Below are 12,269 nucleotides of genomic sequence, written 5' to 3'. Positions count from 1 at the left end.
AAGTATCAGTGCTGTTTGGGTCCGGGCCAGAAGAGAGCTCGAAGATTGTGGGCCTAACCTTGGTTCTGCCATGCGTTCCCCCGGTGGGAGCAGAGGCTGCATCTGTACAGGTCTAAAAGCGCAGACCACCTCCTGACTGTCCCTGTGAATGCCTTGTGTGCGACCTGTGTACAGCTTGTCTCCGTCTGCTTGGCCACGAGCGCCCGTGCCCGGTGCTCTTGGACATCCAAGGTCCCTGTGCTCAGAAGGATGCGATGCAGGCTGTGCGCAGCCAAGGAGGGGCCCTGGGGTCTTGTACCCGACAGCATGACCAGATCCAAGGAATGTGATGCTCACCATTGCTTTCCCTGCATGTGAAGGTTTTACTGGACCTGACAGTATAGCTACCAATACCTACTGATACCTTGCTAAAGGTGGCAACTGAAAGGTGAACTACAGTCACTGGGAGACAGCCCAGACTGGTGTCAGAAACTGGGGAGAATGTCTTCGGAGACTCTGCTGAATCCTTTTCTGTGACCAAAAATCAGGAACAGGTCACAGCAGTGAGGTGCTTGGGCAATTTCTGCTCCTTGTGCTAGAAGATGGAACCTGGTAGCTGAGAGAAATGGAGTGTCTTGTGGGGAACGCGTTACTCAACTAATAGTCACTTTGCTGGAGGCTTAGGCCTGGCTGAGCTTGAGTGGAGGCTTGGGGGATCTTTGCTTAGTTGGAATAACATCTCTGAAACTCCAGATTATTTCGTTAAAGCTGGGTATCTTACTTCTGCTTACTGCTGAAGCTTTGCTCTGATATGTTGCTTCAGCAAAAGGTTCCTGGAGTTTGGAAGGTGGAGGGGTACTAAGGGCAATGCCAGATGACCTTGGTGGAGAAAATGGGAGTTTGTCTCCTGGGCTCTAAATAGTTTGTTGCTAGACCTGAGCAACTAGAGATCACCTTCTGCATAGAAAAACATCTTTAGGGTCTCTCACCTCCTTCCCTCAGGGCAGCTCGCCTGCGACGGATATGGGAATCGAGGGAGTGATGGTGGTGGAGCTCCTGAAAGGTTCAGATGAATCTGATCTGCAGCACAGAGGGCTTCAGTGATGATTTGATAGTTGGAGTTTCTGCTTTCCCTCGGTAACTTTGCTTTATGGCTTCTGACATGGTGACAACATGGCAGGAACGTGTTGGGTGCTGGTAGGTAGGGACTCTTGGAAATATTGTTGCTGGGGCAGGTTATAGCCCCAGATCACAGAATCACAGAATGGTCGTGGTTGGAAGGGACCTCTGTGGGTCTTCTAGTCCAACTCTCCTGCCGAAGCAGGGTCACCCAGAGCAGGCTGCACAGGACCTTGTCCAGGTGGGTCTTGAATATCTCCAGAGAAGGAGACTCCACAACCTCCCTGGGCAGCCTGTTCCAGTGCTCTATCACCCTCAGAGGGAAGTTCTTCCTCATGTTCAGCTGGAGCTTCCTCTGCTTCAGTTTGTGCCCGTTGCCCCTTGTCCTGTCGCTGGGCACCACTGAAAAGAGCTTGGCCCCATCCTCCTGACACCCACCCTTCAGATATTTGTAAGCATTTCTAAGGTCCCCTCTCAGCCTTCTCTTCTCCAGGCTGAACAAGCCCAGCTCCCTCAGCCTCTCCTTGTAGGAGAGATGCTCCAGTCCCCTCACCATCCTCATAGCCCTCTGCTGGACTCTCTCCAGTAGCTCCTCATCTTTCTTGAACTGGGGAGCCCAGCACTGGACACAGCACTGCAGATGAGGCCTCACCAGGGCAGTGTAGAGGGGAAGGAGAACCTCCCTCGACCTGCTGGCCACACTCCTCCTAATGCATCCCAGGATCCTGTTAGCTTTCTTGGCAGCCAGGGCACACTGCTGGCTCATGGTCAACCTGTTGTCCACCAGGACACCCAGGTCCCTTTCCACAGAGCTGCTCTCCAGCAGATCCACCCCAAGCCTGTACTGATGCATGGGGTTTTTCCTCCCCACGTGCGGGACTCGGCACTTGCCCTTGTTGAACCTCATCAGGTTACTCTCTGCCCAACTTTCCAGCCTGTCCAGGTCACGCTCCAGTCCTGTTTCTTTCGCCTTCACATTCCTTCAAGAAGTCCGGAAGGTGACAGACTAATGTTTCTTGCTAAAGGAAAGATTCTGTGAGCTTTTTTTTTTTTTTTTTTTTTTTTTTTTTTTTTTTTTTTTCCGAAGAGTTCTTTGTCTTGTCTCTGGCATTGCCTGGGCTGGCCATTGACAACAGGAGAAAAGAGGTGGGTTCAGTACTTTGGATGGAAAGACCCAGCATTTGAGGTGGATTGTTAGATCCTCTGAGGATTTGTGGCACAGGCTTGTAGCCATTCCAGGCAGTTTGTTCTGCTTCCTCGTGGGTGTCATCCTTTCTGTGGGCTGTTCTCTGATGGCTTTTGTGGTGCACTGCTGATTCCCAGCTGTGCTGCAGAGTTTCAGAGGTATCTGGTGTCCTGACTACTGAATACGTAGCAACTGAGTAGACAGCTCTTGTATTTGGCTAGTTGTGGGCAGCACCAAGGGTAATTTGATGAGTAAAGAGTCCTTTAATTTTGCTTCTTGTTTCAGAACAACTCGGGTTGTATTTTTCAGCTTTTTCTTCACCATGAGAAAAGCACAAAGCGAAAGTTGGAGACAAATGAGTAATGACAATCTCAATACTCTTCACGCTGACTATTGTATGTGAGATCTGGTAACTCTGCAGGGAAAAAGAGACCGTGTTAGGAAACATCCAAAACCAGGCAAGCCTTCAGACAGATGAGATTCTCTGCAAAGCATGTAGATGCCAGTTCAGTTCCATTGTGGTGGGCTTTGTATTTCGTGTGCATTCTCTTAAGGTGATGCTCTAACTGTTTTCATGGGGTTGCCCAAAAATTTCTACTGGCCTTGACTTCAGAGATGCAGGCTTTGGGTTTCAGAAGGTATCGGGGAGGAAGGGGACAAGCAGCCTTTGGTGGAAGTCGCCCAAACATGGGTACTGAATGTGGCTCTCGAGGGCAGTGTCTTCCGAGTGTGGGAGCATGAGCAGCAGTGACATTGTCTGTGGCAAGATATGTTTGGATGGCCTTGGAGCATCGTCTGGCAGAACCAGCCCTTGCAGGTCTGGAAGGAGCGTGTACACAGCAGTCATGGAGAGGAGAGAGAGAGACCTATGGTGCGGTGCTTATAACCTAGGGGAACTTCTATTATGCGGGCATTACAATTAGCGACAGGGGTGTTTGTGCTGCAAGTGTGTGTGTGGGGAGGGGGAGTCGGGGAGGGGAAGGAGCCGGCGGTGATGGGAAGGAAGGGAGGGTGCCCTGACCTCTCCTCGTAGCCCTGACTGTGTCCCCATCTGAAGGTCTGGCATATCCACTCTCACTACTTAATGATAGTGACATTACCCATCCGCCCAGCATCGCGGGGCTTTTGTCTTCATTCAGGCAGAAATGAAGTTCTCCTGGGCGCACTTATCAATCACTGCAAAGCTCCAGCTGTTCCGGAGCCTTTGGATCGACTTCAACAGCCGTGCTTACAAATTGTCTCTGAATAGCACCGAGCTGAGACCCCCTTTTTTGTCATTGTCTTCCGACAAATGTTTTTTTTCGGCAGCCTTTCGCAGACGTTGCCGGCTGCCTTCTGCCGCGGTGATTGAAAACAGGCCTGTTTTGCATTCTCCTGCCGGAGTCCTGGGTTCAGGGAGCTGTCCCCGAGTGCCACTCCAGCGAGTGCCGTGCCAAAGACAATTACATGCATAGTTTTGCTGATTGCATTAAAATCATTAGAATGAAAGATTCTGAAATCGTACATTAAGGGGGGAAATTAGAAAAAGCTTCAGAGACAGACAGCAACGTCCCCAAAGTGAGGGCAATACAATTAGCTCAAATTGTGTTACATACACACAGACTAGGAGTAGCTCCTGTAACAAATGACCTTATTATTGCTGCTCCCTCTCTTCCTCCGTTCCTTTTTCTCTCCTTCACTCCTTTCTCATCCCCTCTTTCTTTTTCTCTTCTCCAAAACTTTTTCTTTGGCCAGGACCGCCATTATCCTTACGCTTCCCTTCACCTTGTTTTTCTCCCCTTTTGTCTTGAGGAGTGCCTGTGGAAGGTTGGTCGTGGGTTCCCTGGAGTGTAGTACTTAGCTTTCAGAGCTGCTTTGCAGGCCATTTAAGAGGAAGGGAGTAAGTGCAACCCCAGAAGTTAATTTTCAGCTGAGCAAGAAACTTAGCTCTCCTGGGGAACAAGGAAGTACATGACTTGCTTTGTACGTGCACCAGCCATCAGGTAGATCAAAGCACTCGGCTGTCTAGCTGCACTCCACTTCCAGTGCCAGGAGCGGGACTGGTAGCTGTGCCTGGAGTGGGAAGAGTTCCTGCATACCGCACGCACCAGCACAGTGGGAGGTGCAGGAAGGTTCATTCTTGAGGGGTGAATGAAGCTTCTCCAGTGTGAGTTCTGGGTTGTTGAAAAAAATCACATTATGCCAGGGCTTATGGGCCAGCCCCTCTGTCATCCTGTAACCGTGCAAGCAGAGAGCAGCTGGCCACCCAGGAGTGCCTTGCGGTTCACAGCCAGAGTATTTAAAGGCAGCTGAAGGTAAGAGGAGGGTTGGACTCTCCGGGGTCTAGCTGGATGGTGATCAGTCCCCGAGGAGAAGAGGAAGGAAGAGAATTACTGAAAATACAGCAAAAAGAGGGAACTGGGAGGAAGAGGACCTTCTGGGAATTAGCACAACTCAGGTTGTAGCTTAAGGAAAACTCCAAGGCCCTGGGGTCAGGGAGACACCTGATAAAAGCTCAAGGAACCAAAGAGACTGCCTTGTGGAGGAAGAGTGTGAACTTTATGTGGGTGCTGGAGACTGGACGTGCCACAAAGGACTTTCGTCATCGTGTCAAGACAATGCCAAGAAGCAGATGAAAGATTGTGGTCCTCCTTGGTGTGAAGACAGACTCCAAAGCACGTCATATGAATTGACCAAGGTCAGCCAGGGAACCTGTGTCAGTCAGGGACTGAAATGCATCTTCCTCAGCTGGTAGTCAGGATCTTAACTGGAGAACCAGTTATGACACTGTACAGCTGCTCTGCTGGGTCTTGGGGTAGTTGTGGTATGGGCTGGGGTAGTTTTTTGTTTCCAGTGTAACAGCTTGCAGCAACCCTTGTCAGCTATGCCTGTGCATCAGCCTGCCCTGCTTTGCTCCTGGTGCTTCCAGGCGCACATGACCTGTCCTGCTACAGTATCAATCACTGCAGACCTGTGTTTGTGTCCACTTGCTGCTTCCCAAGAGCCTGGACATTCTGTGCAGGCTCTGCTGAAACGCGCATCGAGGCCCAGAGCTTAATGGCATACGCGTGGCAGTGAAGCAGCACTGCGGGCCCGGGCTCTGCCTTGGGGTGCCTGCTGTTTTCACCGCTCAGCGGCACCCCGGGCTGCAATCGGCTGGCCTCAATTCCACCCACGTTTCTGTGCCTGTCACAAACTCCGAGTCTGCAGAGGAGCCGATGTAGCGGGCACCCCTGCACTACGGCATCTGAACGCAGCTGTGCGGTGTCTTGGGTGTTCGTTGTTAGTGGGCGGGGGGGGGGTTTCCTGGCTTTCGGCTCCAGCTCTGCCCTCTGAGATGCGTAGGGTATTGTCTTCCCTCTCTGTCTGCGCTCGAGCCCAGGATCTTGGTAGTGACAGGAGCTGCTGGGCAGGCTGAGGGGGAACTGTAAAAAAGGGGAAAGCAGCTCTGATGCTGCCTTGATGTATGTAGCTGCCTGCAGGAATCTGTGTCTCGGGAATACGTGAACCCAAGGTGGTATCTTTGTGTTAGTAGTATATTAATAATAATAATTAAAAGCACTGTACATTGACAAGGCACTGTGCAAACTTCACATAAGAAAATGTACTCACTTCTCTGAAGAGATTAGTCTCAGCTCAGACATGGCAAAGAGGGAAACGGGATCTCTACTCGTGTAAAGGATTATGGGAGAAAGAAGCAGTAGGTTGGTGAGATAATGAGACAGAGACTATAGTAAGTACAAAAAAAAGGGGAAAGTGAAGTTGAGTGGGGAAAAGAGGTAGGAGAGCAGAGGGTGTATCAGCAGAGTGAAGTGGGTGGAAGATCACGTTGCACTAAAGCGTGGACGGACTGTGTGAGACAAGCAGAGGAGTCTGGGAGGTGAGAGGAGGAGGGGCGTGAAGAGGGGAGTGGATTTGGTACGGTAGGGCAGCACAAGCTGGAGACAAACGTGACGGGTGGAGAAACCAGGCTTAGAAGTCCAAAAGGGATCTAGAGATGCTAAGCAGAGGAACTGACTGAGCTGTGGAGGCCAAAGATTACCTTAAAAGCATTGGCAGAGAAGCGGGATGCTAGGAAAGTGCAAATATTCAAGGATCTGTTGGCAACCAAGGCTGCTCTCAGTAGGAGAAGACCTGACCGGAGGCAGCTGCCCCTTATGGGGATTTCTACTGCTTTTGTTTCAACTTAACTTACAGGAGGAGCAACCAAGAGTCAGTGGAATTTGTCTCAGTTGCCACTACTCCCTTTGCAGCACCTTCCTCCTCACCTTCTCTTGTGGCCAGGTCTCCACTTTCCCCCTGGCAACTGCTGGGCTGTAAGGGGGGTTGTGAAATGTTGGCATTGCAAATGGCAAGAGACCGCCTGGTTTACTGGCGGTGAGCGCTACCCTTGGCTCCTCCGGAGAATGGCGGGAGGCATTCCTTCAAACCAGCCTCTCCCTGCAGGTCAGGGAGCCACGTGCAGACAGGCTGCTTGTAGATGCCATGCCTAAAATTGGGTAGGTTGTGGGAGTCAACGCCTGAGGCGAAGCAGCAGAAAGATCAGATTGTGTGGATGCAAGACTCGGTTATTAGCTTCCCAGCCACGTTAATGTTCAGCAAATGATACCTAGTGGAACCTGAGAGCAGTGGCGTCAGAATATGCGCTTTGAATTTTCTCCACTCTCTGGCCTGTGTCTTCTCCGTACCCTTATCACAATGTGCTCTCCAAATTTGGAGACCCTAGCTTGCTCTCGTCCAGTGCAGACAGATTTCATACTGTTCTAAGACAATATACACCTTTCTGTAAGACACCTTCTTTCCATCAGCGTGAGAGCAGACCTGAAAAGATCCATCTCCCAGGGCTTCTGGACCCCGTGTACTCTGCCAGAGATCCCACTGCTGCTTTTGATGTGGCTTGTGAAGGTGGCCGATTCCTGGTTTGCTGAGAAGCGAGGGGAAGGTGTGGAAGGGCACAGACCAGATGGCGCTGGGGTCAGCAAGGGCCTGGCTTCAACAGGCTTTGGGTCAGGCCTGTAACGGCTGTTTGCACGTGGGCTGGTGTGAGTAGGCTGGGAAGGGATGTGGTCTGTGGCAGGATCACTGCAGAGAAAGGATGGTACTTCGCTGGGGGTGGAAAATGGAATTGTCACCGTGGAATGAATGAATTGTACAGTTTCTCTTTTGTAACCCAGGGAATAATTAAGATAGATGGGTAGATGAATTAGCTGTCCTGCAAGGTCAAAAGTGGATTGCCTTATTACTCTATTATTTCACTGTTGTGGAACTATCACCACTAACGCTTTTTTCATGATATTTTCTACATCGCACCAAAAAAAAAAGGAAAAAAGAAAAAAAGGGGGGAGATACAAATTGATCGTTTGCTGGTGAAATCAGTCTTCGTCATCGCCAGCAGTGCTTGGATTAATGGGATTGAAGGCTGCTGGAGGTTCAGCCAGAGAGACGAGCGGAAAAACAAGAGAAATTGGTTTGCACCCCTGGGAATGGAATTGATGTGACTTGCACGGAGCTGCTGCGGCAGTGGTGGCTGCTATGCTGTGATGCTGCTTTTTTTCCTTTTTTTAAAAAAAAAAGGGAGATGGGAGAACAAAATAATTCCCTAGCTGCAATACTGGGTCCTTACAAACATGGATGGTAATAGTCTTCTAGGGTTTTTGGGAGGTCCAGAAGAGTACATTTGTTACGAGCCTTTGAGCACAGTCTTTGTGAAATACAGCTGCTTTCTGGTGGTCTTCTGCTGTTCCTGTTAAGCTTTAAAGGTGAGGTCTGGGACAAGCATTGGAAGCTGGACATCACTCCCATTACTGGCGAAGACTCTCCAATCTACATAGCTGGCCATGGAAATCTTCCAAATGGGGGGTAAAGACCATCACGTGGGCACAACAGAAGTAGAGGAGACCGAAGGTAGACGTGGTTGTAGAATGAGAGAAGCCGGGATACATCAGTTTAGGTCGTTGTGTCTTTGACCTGACAGCTATGGAAGGAAATATGGGGGAAAGGAAAACCTGTAGTTAGTCTTCCCATCTGCAGTGCCAAGAGGCGCCTCAGAAGTGCTTGCTTGCTTCTGAGTTTCTTGCTTGGATTCTAGTAACTAAGGGTTTGGAGAGGTCTGAACTTTGAAGGGAAGACAGCTCATTTTGCTCAAGAGAAGTCCCACTTACACTTAGCACTGTGGTCACAGCTGACCGTGTCTTCCCCAAGCACCATGAGCAGCAGCAGAGGGAATCCATGTCCACGTGCAGGCAGTGTCAAGGGTCTTCCCTGTCTATGTGCGTTCTCTCCCGTGTTCACCCTTGTTAGCAGGTGAAGGCGCAGGGTAGATGCGGCACGAAACTCTGAAGTGCTGAAGTTAACGCTGTGCTTGACTGCTCTTTAGCAGCAGGACACACGGTGTTTATCCAAACAGCTTAAAAGCGGAGCTATTAAGAATGGCTTTCCAAACGTGGGGCTGCATCTGAGGAAGATGAAGTCAGGGCAGGAGTTCTTTGTGTGAACTGGAGACCTGTCAGACTGCTTCCTCAGTCAGAAATATCTGCCCTTTATCCGGATTCCGCTCGATCAGCACTGATGTCAGCTACGAGGACAACCAGCTCTGAGACTGAGTGGCACCCAGGTTATTTCTTAAACCTGTTGCATGTGGCTGAAGACTCAAGACACCACACTGCACAGTTGTGTCATGTCCATGGGGAGTCAAACCAAGACTGGAGGTGGCTTTCCAACTCATTGCTAGTGCTGGGAGCATCTCCTGTAAAGGAGACTATCCACAGTGCAATAGCGTGCAGGGCAAATTTCCTCTTTGCTTTATCTCCCCCCCCCCCCTTTACTGGGCTACACTCTTGATTACGAGATATTATGGTGTAAAGTTGTCTGTGAACTCTAGGCCATTTATAAAAGTCTTCTGAACTTGGAAAGCCCTCCCTATTGGTGGTTAAATCAACTTTTTCCAGTCTTCTAAATCCAGAATAGCAGAAAAGTAAAATGAAGACTACTAAGGTATAATATAGCTGTGAGCTGCCTGTCTTAATCTCGGACAAGTTAATTCTGAAGTCTAACGAGGACAATTTTGAGCTGAAACATCTAGTGGGTGAGGTTTGGGCAGGCCTTTGGTGGAAAGCCTGACCTCCCCGCCCAAGATGTCTGTGGGACAGCACGAGCTTTCTCATTCCTGTATGCAACACCATTAGCCAGAGCATCAGTGAGAAGGGGGCAAAAATTTGACAAAGGGAGCATTTAAAAGAAAATTTAAAGTGGAGTGTGCATCTTCTACTCTGCTTTCTTCCATGCTCAATGCACAGATAGTAAAGACTGAGGGGGATCTGGGAAACTCCTTTTCCAGCACTGTGAACAGTACAGAAGCAAGACCTTGATGCAAAACATTACGGTGTTTGCGTCAGGCAACTGGCTCTGGAGATAGTCAGGGTGAGCTGAGCCTGTTCATAGCAGGAAGAGCAGCTGCTGCGCCAGGCCGCCGCCGTTCTCTGCGCTCGGGTCTGCTCTGTGGATCTTGCCTTCTGCTTTCCCGATGAGAGGTCCTGGCACGTCTGCGGGGCAGGTCCGTCCCTCGGAGCCGTGCTCCGTGCAGGCCGGAGGGACGCAGGCTCTCTGAACTGTGAGTTGCTGTGCTGGGTAAGGAGTTACTTTAACGCTTGTATGCTTTAGATGAGCCTCTTATTGCTGCCGATCTGACTTGCATGTTGGATTTTCCAGAGCATCTATTTACTTTTGGTTTTGGCCCAAGCTACCTTTTCTGTCCCCGTAGTGCACAAGGTCAAGGTAAAATGCAAAAAGACTTCTGAGCTACAGCTGTAGCGTGTGGCTGTAAGTGTAGCTTATAACTAGCTGAAAAGTGAAACCAGTGAGGAAGGTCTGCCACACGACGTGAGCCTGGCCCCTGGCTCGGGGAGCGTGGTCCTTGTGATCAGAAATAGAGGCACATATGTGATGGATGGCTACCTGACCACGGGCTGTGTACATACTGTGGTCCATGGTGGTGTGGACTGACATCTGCCAGCAATGAGCAACCAGCAGGAAAGCCTCTGCTCCAGCACTGCGGGTCCATGGGACCGTGATGTGACCAGGGCAAGCTACTGCCATGAGCTTCTGCTCGCTGGCAAAGTGATAGGGTGTCTCCTTGAGGAGAACCTTCACTCCAGCTGTTTTCAGGGTGGGTTGGCCACTTCTGGAGGACTCCCTGCTGTTGATGTCCCTATCTCTGCTGTGCTTTGAGAGAAGACAGCTGGTTTGTCTCCCAGTTGAGGATATGGCGTGTGCTGGCATCTCACGGGCCTCTGCGTGCCTTTTGGTTGCAATCATGAATGCCAGAGGAAGGGTTTTGAGGCGGCTCTGAGTGCTTCAGAAACAGTTTGATGTGTGGCAAAACAAAGGAGTGATTCCTGTCACTGGTTTTGTAGTGCTGATGTACGATGCCTTGTTTTGCCTCTCAGCATTGGCTCTGTGAGTGTCATCACCCCAGGTGAATTGTGTTTTGGCTGAAAACTACATTCATGACCAAAAACACTGATGCAGGAGAACTTGAAATATTTTCCTCTAGCACTTAGAAGCAAAACATGCTTTAATTTTTCCTGTTACTTTGGTTACTTTGAGCTTTACTTTAAGTGCAACTCTAAGGAATTATGGAAAGAAAATCTAATAGCAAATTACAGGGACTTATTTGGAGTAAATCTACATTTTGGTTGCTCTGAAACACTTTTTTCGTTTTGCCAGGACAAAATGTACACCGATCCTTCTTTTCTCTTCCTCCCCTTTTCCAGCCAGCACACCAGTTTTTTGGTAAGTGTGTGGTTTTACAGCTGGAACTTATGGGGGCAGGCAGCAGGGTACCATCAAGGAGTAGATCCGAGTGAATCTAATGAGGGGTTTCTCTACCTTCCTGTCCCCATAGCTGATAGAAGTTCAATCTTGGGAATCCATGGCTTTTAGAACTGTACCTTTGAGGAATAAAGTTTTTCTTTGAAGCTGAGGCTTTCATTGTTTCAGCTGAATGTAGTCAGGTGTGCTTTATCTCTGAAAACCAGCGCATTTACACCATGGTTGGTTTTTCATCTGTAAAACGCGCCCTAAGTTTTCATCCTTCCGCGTGCCCGTCTTCCTGCAGCACTCGCACAGCTTACTGCGTGTCTGAATCTGATCCCTTGGTGATGGTAGCTGCTGCTGCTGCTGTTGTTATGGTCCTGCTATATCAATGGGTATTAGTTAAGTTAAAGCAGCACGAGTGGAATAATGTGAACAGCAAAAGGTACTGAAAATACAGTTTTGAACTCGCAGCTGCACCTCTGAAAGCTGAAGCAGGCACTTCATCTGCTAGGTTACAGTCTCTGGTTATCATCTATGGGAAATTAAAGGTATTATTTTTACCACCGGAGGGCTCCCATATTTTTCCATTAATGCAACAGAAACATATTGACAATGACTGGTACTCTGGTGATAGAAACCATGAAGTTCAGGTGAAGCACGTTCCCTACTTTACAGCAAGATCTGTATGCACAGGACCCTTGAGAGAAACGAGGGCAACTGCTGTGTTGCCGGTTCGACGAGAGGGCAGGGCAGACCGTGTGGTGAACAGGCTCTTCGTGGTGAGAGCAACCGAGCAGCATTAAAAATGTGGGGTTTTGTAACTGGATGGAAAGCTCCAGACCCTTAGCTGGGCACCAGGGGTGGCAGCTCAGCCGGGCTTTGAGGATGACATAAAGATGCCAGCTTACACGAGGCAAGGACGTGGCCCAGGGGGGCAACTGGTCCTGCACAGAAGCACAGTTTAACCTGCGTGAGTCCTGCATGTAGCGAAGTGTATCGGTTGTTTGGATGAATGCATGTGCATTTACCCTCCGAAGAGAGACGGTGGGCTTAGTGACTCTCGGTTTTCACCATTCTTCTGTCTCCCACTGGCAGCTCACTGTAGACACTGCTCGGGCTCCAGAGGAAGAACCTGGGTGGACTCTGCGTGTTCTGAAACAAGTATTTTGCTGACTTGGCTACACAGTCCTGG

The sequence above is a fragment of the Opisthocomus hoazin genome, chromosome 6 (genome assembly GCF_030867145.1).
Source record: "Opisthocomus hoazin isolate bOpiHoa1 chromosome 6, bOpiHoa1.hap1, whole genome shotgun sequence".
Taxonomy (NCBI): domain Eukaryota; kingdom Metazoa; phylum Chordata; class Aves; order Opisthocomiformes; family Opisthocomidae; genus Opisthocomus; species Opisthocomus hoazin.
This window is presented reverse-complemented; position numbering follows the sequence as displayed.